Source organism: Mastomys coucha, unplaced genomic scaffold (assembly GCF_008632895.1).
Source record: "Mastomys coucha isolate ucsf_1 unplaced genomic scaffold, UCSF_Mcou_1 pScaffold12, whole genome shotgun sequence".
NCBI lineage: Eukaryota > Metazoa > Chordata > Mammalia > Rodentia > Muridae > Mastomys > Mastomys coucha.
The window spans coordinates 82,584,972-82,593,882 of NW_022196894.1; positions in this window are offsets into that span (position 1 = coordinate 82,584,972).

Sequence of the window (8,911 nt, forward strand, 5' to 3'; positions counted from 1 at the left end):
CACACACACACACATACACACTTTCTTTCTTCATTTCTGTAGCTATGATAAAAATGCCCTGGACAAAGCATCTTTGGGGAAGAAAGGTTTTATTGCACTTACATTCCCAGGTTGCAGTCCATCACTGAGGGACAATGTAGGCAAAGAGTGTGAACATTCTGTCACATCAACCAACAAAATCAGAGAAAGATGAAGGTACCCATGTTGCCTGCTTGGTGCTTCACCTCTATTTCCACCCCTATGCTTACAAAATTCAGGGCCCAGCTTACCCACAATGCAACCCATAGTGCACTGGGTTTTCCTTCATCAATTCCTACATCAAGACTGTCCCCCACAGATATGCCAATGGCCCTACCTGATTTAGACAATTCCTTGATTCATGTCCTGTTTGTTCTCAGGTGATTCTAAGTTGTAGCAAGCTGACCTTTAAAACAAAAAAACAATCGCTGTATTCAAATTATAGCAAGAAATGAACCAGGGAGGTGTGTATTAATGGAGAGAGCTCATTCAAATTCTGATGTCACAGTTTCCACTATCATTTCTTGTATTTCAATGTACTACAGTGAGTAGACCTACCTCTGTGACATTCCAACAAGGCTGGTCTAGCTGGAAAGATGTATATGGATAATCTAGATCTTGAGCCAGAAAAATTTAACCTTTTCAAAGACCAGCACAGTAACCAAATATGTAACCTGACTAGGGGTAAGAGAAAGAAGAATTTTATATGGATGATGATGATTCTAATAGAAATAACTCTCTAGTATCAACAAACATCCAACCACACAGATTTTACTTCCTCAAATTACTCATTCATGACAGGAACCATTTCTGAGAGAAGTTGCTCCTGTCTGGAGCAAGAAATACAAAACATAGAGCTAAGCATCTTCTCATGCTGGAAAATAAAAAAGCATTAAGCAAGCCAACAAAACAAATCCTACATTGATGGACTATACCAATGCCCAATGGAAGATGGCCAACTCCAAGAATTCTAAATAGCAAAAACTAGAACAATTGGAACAACAAAATCAAGTGTTATTGAATTATATCCCAAAGTATAAAATAAATATCAGTGGATCTATACATGTATGAATGATTCACTAAATAAATTACTGAGTCATAGCAAAGAAGCAACAATTCTATGAAGAAAAGTTTCAGATTATTTATGTAGATACTGAGATACTGTACTGTAAAGGAACAAGAACATCCATACTGCTTAAATATGGTTTGCACATACTGGCTTCTTTCTAAAGTAGACAAGGCTGAAGAAAAAGTTAGCTTTCCACTACAAAAGCCTGACATAATATCTGAGCCAGGTGATGGAGAGATACCCACAGTCATAAATTGTGTGCAGAGTATGTACCTTGGGTCCGATAGTATTGGCATTTTATCTCTATGATCTACCTCTCTAGAGCTCACACTGCCAGTATATTTATAAGGAAAACATTGCATTCCAAAAGATGAACATCCTATCAAATACTTCACCTGCATTCAAAATTGTTAAGGCTAACAAAACCAAAGAAAGTTCGAGAAACTGTCATATCTCATAGAAACCTAAAGCAATCTGAAGAATAAATGCATTGTGGGGACATGGGTGGGAATCTGAAACAGAAAGAGTCCACTAGATATGAGACAGGGGAATAGCAACTTTAGTTAATAATAATGCATCTATCATATTAATGTAAAATATAGGATACATGGGGATTTTGCTATATGATCACTTTTTCTGTTCAAAAAAAATTTAAAACTGCTATAAAATAAAATCCAAAAATTAAGCAGAAAACACTGAAGAGAAGGCTAGGCTCTATCATATAGTAGAAAGTTAATGTGTTTTCTTTCTCATTGCATTTTTGCAAAATGCCTAAAATATAAATTTGTTTTGCAGCAAATCTCTGTCCAGAGATACCAACTTTGTCATCTTCCCACTAGTTCATTTCCTTTATTTTATGGAAGATGGAGTAAGAAAGTCTCATCATCAGTTAAAGGGTTTGAGGAGCCATGCATGCCCTCAGTTGCTACTGGTTCCTTCTAGTCAACTGCCTTTTCCTGGAACAGTGTTCTTTCTTCTCCAAAGAACCTGTGCTGGGATTTGGTGGTGTTGTAGTATAGCAGGGCAGGCCACAGTGACAAAAGCAGTTACTCATTGTTGGTCAAATTTAGACTGAATAAACTAACACTAAAAACTATTATGTAGCAAGAAAAGAAATAGACTTCTGAACATTGTTGTTATTCTGACAATTTAATATCTGTCAGTTTCTCATTTTTACAGTGTGTGTGGATTGAACCCAAAACCTCATGTGTGCCAGATAAATGTTTTAACACTGAGCTATATCTCAACAACTGAAATATGGAAAGAAGCAATCAAAAGTACTTCTTTATCTTATCATGAAGTTCACAGAAGCTAAAATTTTTAAAGAAATGCCCAGAAGCTTCACCACCCTTTTAAGTGTTAATGAATAAAAATTAGGGTGTTTATGAAAATCTGAAAATGTCTAAATTATACAAGGTAAGATATTTAAGAAGCAGCCACATTGCTCAGATTAACCTGTAACATAGCCTACTATGTTGGCTGCCGTGACTTTTGGCAAGGTAGAAGCTGCCTGTGAAGTTGGAAGATAATGCCAGGGATAAATACTTTGAAGTAATGTGCTTCAGATACATTGATGCTCTTGTTAATAAGCAATGTACATAGCTTGTGAACAGAAGGGAGATTCTTTAGAAGTGTTATTAGCCTTTCAACCTGGCAATGCTTCTCATTTATCATCTGTTTAAAACTTCGTTATTTTTATTTTGCAAGATTGGTTATAGTTTTATGGACTTCCAGAAGTCAACTATTGATTTTCAAAAGAAATATAGTTAATAGAAAAGAAATATAGTTTTCCTTTCATCATTAATCAAACTGTTGGAATTTTTTTTTGTGACGGTTCATGTTCATATCTTTTCTTGAGTTAAAAATAGGTACTGATTTCAAAGCATTTGCTGTGGATCATACCATTTATTCCTACGTAATGCTCTGAGGAGGTACCTGGTCTTGCTGTCTTGCAGATGTGGGCACTGAGCATACCAAATCAAGTAAGGAGCAAGACTCAAACTGTAGAGTCCAGGCTGTCTATACCAAAGTGAGGCCATGTGCTTAGCTTCTGATCCTACTATCCAACTTGAGTTGCTTATGAGTGTGAAGAATGGGTCATAAAGTGTGTATTCAAACTCTGTTATGGTTTACCTTTCTTACTGAAAGTAAGACTCAGGGATTCTTTGCTCTGAGAACTCCTGGGTGCCCATCACTGGTATTGAGAGGAAATCAGGTGGTCTTGTGGTACATTTTCATTGCATCTGGTGCTTGTCACATCATAACACTTATCAAAACTCCAGTTGTCATCTATTTGCTTTATATTGTTACCCTATAATTTGTAAGCTTGCTCAGGACAAGGACTACATAGTTCATTGTTGTCTCCTTGTGACCCAGAACTGTCCTTGGATACAATAATTATGGAAAAATATTCATAGAATGAATAAACAGGAAAGGGAAATTTACTTAAACACAATAGACTATTAAAACAGAAGACCATAGTACATAATTCAAAATCTATTTGAGGGATTGTCACATGTTAAAATAATTTGTTACTTTGATAATTAAGTGTCCCTGAAAGAACCCTAGAAGATTATTCTAATGGAAGTTTAGTTTTCAGTTTGTGTCATGATAGTAGAGCATAGATATAGCAAAATTTAATAATTTTCAATGAGAATTTTATTATGTATATGTTGAAGAGAAAGAATAGAAGGGAGAAGCTCAACAAATAAACTCAGATGCTCCTTATCTAACTTCAGCATTCATGAACATATGACCATGACTCTTCTTGCTTTAATATCTTTATCCATTCCCATGTGTAGAATATTGGGAGTAAATCTTAGACATTATGCCATCTCATTGCATCTCTGTGTAATCTTAAAATGGGACAGTATCAGAGAACTGTCATCATAAGAATAGTAATATTTCTCCCTTCATATCAGATATCATGCCAGTGTTCATATCTCTCCACCTTTGTACAGAGTTTTAAAATTACTATTCAGTTCATTTAAATTGGAATCTAACAGGCTAATATTTCCTTTAAATTCCAGGACACCTTTCTCTCTTATTTTCTTGAAGAAGTAGAATCATCAGTTGTGTAGATCCATAGTCTGGATTTTGCTATACTTGACACATGGTTTCATTTGTTACATAGTCCTCTATCTCTTTGTTCCTTTGATAGGTGACCAGGTAGGGCAGAATCTTTTGTCTATTGAGCAAATGTGTGTGAGGAAAATAGTACAAGGAAATAAGGAGAGAAGAGGACCTGTGTAGAGTCTCCTACTATGCCAGTTACCATGGCAACACTATTATTTAAATAGGAACAAGGAAAGGCTATGAGGGGGGAAAGACTCAATTTGCAAAGATGTATTAGCAGTGAGAACAATAATATTCCATCCTTCCTATCAGATACCTTGCTAGTATACCTACATTAGCAATAGCAAATGCTAAGCATGGAAGTCTCACCTTATTTCCTGAGGTGGGTTGAATGAGAAATGTCTGCCGTAGATTCACACATTTGAATATTTGATCCTTGTTTGGTGGCACTATTTAGGGAGGTTGTGCAACCATCAAGTACTAGACCTTGCTGGATGAAGTCCATCACTGTGAGTGGGTTTCCGCTTCTGCTTCGTGTTTGTGGTTGAGATTGTGATGTTCCAGTTTCCTGCTGCTGTGCCTTCTCTACCATTTTCAACTCTGTTCCTAGAACTGTAAGTACAAAGAAACTTTCTTTTAAGCTGCCTTGGTCATGGTATTTTACTGCAGTCACAGAGAAGTAACTAATATATCACATTGTTGTTGACACTCTTTGCCTTTGTTGGAACATGAGAGCACAAGTAAACATGGTTTGCCACTGTCATTCACAATGAAATGCACAAAATGGCAGCTCTCTTTAAAGTGGGAAAACAGAATGAGAGATTTTTCTTGAAAACATAATGCCTTAATATTATAAAAGAATAATTTGAATCTAACATCCTCTTCTCTACATACACGTTGTCCTTAATTTTTTCTTGGGGGTGGATATTGGGAAAGAAAACAGGGGAATATAACCTCAAAGGTGGTAGAAATAAAAGGTGGTTCCACTTATGTGGAAGTGATCTGTAAAAACTGATCTCTGCTTTTAAAAATGTGACCTTGTTTTAGAATAGAATCTTCATAGATGTAATAATCAAGATAAAGCCATAGAGAGGCATGGTGGTTCCTAGTACCAATGATAGTCAATATATGAAGCGGACAAAATAGACTCATAGAAGATGATCATGTGATGATGGAGAGACTGGAACGATAAATATGATACTCCAAGGAACATCAGGATTGCCAGCGGCCACCAAAGCTAGTAGAGTCCTGGAGCCCCACTAGATCCCTTGAGCCCCTATGATAGCTTGACTTTCAATTTCACCATCTAAATCTTTGACAGGTTATATTTATATTATCCTAATACAGTGATTTTCAACTTTCTTAATGCTGGACTTTTTAATACAGCTTCTCATTTTGTGGTGACCCCCAACAGTTGCCATTTTATAACTGTAACTTTGCTACTGTTATGAATTGTAAAGTTAATATATGATATGAAGGATGTAGGATATGCAATTTCTGTTGGGTGGAAACCCACATGTTCAGAACATCTGCTAAACCATCCAGGTAATGGCATTTTATTCATAGTTTCATGAAACAATTACTGATGCATTGATCTCATATCAACTCATTTGTTATACCCTGGATATAAGTTTCTAACATCCTATCTACAAAACCAGATCCACTTGGTCTCCTTGTTTACCATGTGTAGTGGTTTGAATATGCTTGGCGCATGGGAAGTCCTATTATTCAGAAGTGTGGTCTCTTTGGAGTAGGTGTGGCTTTGTAGGGGTGAACTTTGAGGTCCTATGCTCAAGGTCAGCCCAGTGTGGAAGAAAGAGCCTTCCTTCTCCTGGCTGCCTGAGGAAGTGATTCCTCTGCTCTTGTCTTTGGATCAAGATGTAGAATGCTGCCATGCTTCCTGCCATGATGATAATGAACTGTACCTCTGAAGCTGCAAGCCATCCCCAATTAAATGTTTGCTCTTATAAGAGTTGTCTTGGTCATGATGTCTGTTCACAGCAACAAAACCCTAACTAAGACACCATGCATCATCTATAGAAATAGAAGATTAACTATTATTATTCACTGTGGTCAGTTATCCTGCAGGAAATAGCAATATTATAGATTCATGTGGCAGAAGAAGGATGTCGTAGATAATCATCTGAGATAAGGAAGAAATGATGATAAAGGTACAAGACTTCCTCTCCACAGTATGTGTCAGTGATCATATAATTTAAGAAAAACAAGTGCCTCATTACGTAGGTACCCTTTTAGCAAACACAGTACAAAACATCTCGCTGAAACACGAATATTATCTAGAATCATATCATTCTCTTTATAGAAATAAATTGTTTAGTTTGTAATGTTTAACCCAGAGCATGATTCACATTTGTATGAAATGTGAAGAAATACTCATTTTGCTATGTATTTTACTTACTCATTTCTTGGAGCATATCAGGGACTTGAGAACTGAATAAAATAATCCTTGTTCAATCCATATGGGTCTTGGAGGAGAACCTACAACTGCTACCTTACTAAACTAGCATGGTCCTTAACTATATTTTAACCATGTGTCCTTATATTCACATATGTGCAGTGAACGTCTCTTTTTAACAGACAGAAACCATTACAAAAAGCCACCACCAATCAAAATACAGAGTTGTGGGCACTAGTCTCCACTGACACATCTAAACACCACTTCTGACCTAAAGGCTTTGGGTCATTGCAGAGAAAGAGGCAGAAAGATTATAAGAGCCAGAGGAAGAAGAATTTGCTGTGTGATTGTGTTTTCTAGAAAGGTCAAAAGCTATACCCATGAAGCCTCAGACCTAAATAAAGATGAGAAGAATAGACATGTTATGACAGAAGTGGAAAAATCCAGGAAGCCCCAAGCTTAGACAAAGAACTATAGGCAACTAAAGAGTGCAGAAAGCTGGAAGAATAGTCCTCCCAGGGAAGAGTACAGTCACTGGTTATCCAGTACCAAGTGGTCAGCCCTGAAACATATGCATAAGTAACATAAGTGAGCAGGTTGTATTTATATATTTTAGCAGTGTGTGAGTGAGTGTGTGTGTGTGTGTGTGTGTGTGTGTGTGTGTGTGTGTGTGTGTATACAACAAAGGAGAGGAGGCTATAAATTTAAAAGAGGACGAAAGGGTGATAGGAGGGCTTCAAGGAAGGAAAGGGAGGAGATAGATGATGAAACTATATTATAATGTTAAAAAATTGAAAGTTCAGATTTCTGAAGAGACAGCTCAGTGATTAAAAACATGTACTACTCTTCCAGAGGACCTGAGCTTGGAAACCTTCTGGTCACAATCCTCTAAGTCAAGCCTCAGGGACCTAACATCCCTTTCTGGACTCTACTGGAACCTACAAGAAGTATACAACCCTCTATAACCCCTGCCAGTGACAAATGAAATGACATCTTTAAGAAACCCATATGGCCTGGTACCAGACACTGGTAGTGAGGACTATTGTAAAGAAAAGAGTTGTTGCCTTGCAGTAAATGTACACTACTAAGGAACCTTCTGCTCTGGCTGTTTTCTGGCTGAATGGAAGACGGAGGGAGAATATGGAGTAGTTTAATGTGCACCTGACCATTTTTTATATCACCAGAGTTGACATCATTTTCAATGCCGTCTCTGTTACCTGCTGAAGCAGAGTGAGCAATGGGATGATGGAGAAAATACAGGCATAAATCCATCTCACAAAGAAGCTCATTGAAAGTCAAGATATATGAAAAATTTTGTCCTCTGAAAGCTGCAGAGGGAAATTATTGATTGAGAGAAGACAAAGGAAAATAATTGGTTTCAAGAAAGTTTTCAAAAGATCTCATGCTACTGTGCTTGTGTACATGTCTTGTCTCAGTAGCTGGCATCTTCCGTTTTTCAAAGGCGGTAAATGGCAAGTGCTTAGAAGTTCTTTTATCACAGCTTCCATTTATCACACAAGGGGTTGCTTATCTTTGCATACTCCTGAAGTTCCTTTTACTTTGTCTAGTTCCATAATGCCATGAAGCATTCTGGTCCTGACCAATTGTGAGAAGCTTTACCAGTGGTGGTTAAGGAATGGTGCTTCAATTAAAATTCATCATTCGAGTTAAAGCTGAACTGAGTAAAGAGACAACTCTCCTGTCAAAATTAGGTCCTCAGCAATGCATAGTGAGTTCTAGTCAACTTCATTTCCTTATTCACTCACTCACTAATGTGTAGATTGTGGATAAGCAGTTATCCAGCTTCTCTGCAAATTATAATTAGAATTGTCTACAAAATAAATTATGATTATTAAATCCTTCAACTGTGAGAAGGTGATGCTTAGACTTCCTATTGTAGAGATTTTAATTTGATTTTGCAGGGCTTGACTTGACAATTTCTGTGTTGCCAGTCAGAAGTCAGGTTTAGGTAATGTGGGTATTGGATACAATGATAAAGCAGGAAGAGTACTGCCTTTCAATACAGCATACTTACAGTCTAGAAGAAAAAAGAAGGGTTATTAGATGAGTAACTCAAATAAGGTCAGTGGAGAGAAGGAAAGGGAGAGGCCATGGTACTCATTTAAAAAGTGGTTTTGGGCTAATAACCACTTTTCAGAGAGTGCATACCATGTTTGTTCTTTTGTGATTGGGTTACCTCACTCAAGATGATATTCTCCAGATCCATCCATTTCCCTAAGAATTTCATAAATTTATTGTATTTATTAGCTGAGTAGTATTCCATTGTGTAGATGTACCACAATTTCTGTATCCACTCCTCTGTTGAGGTACAT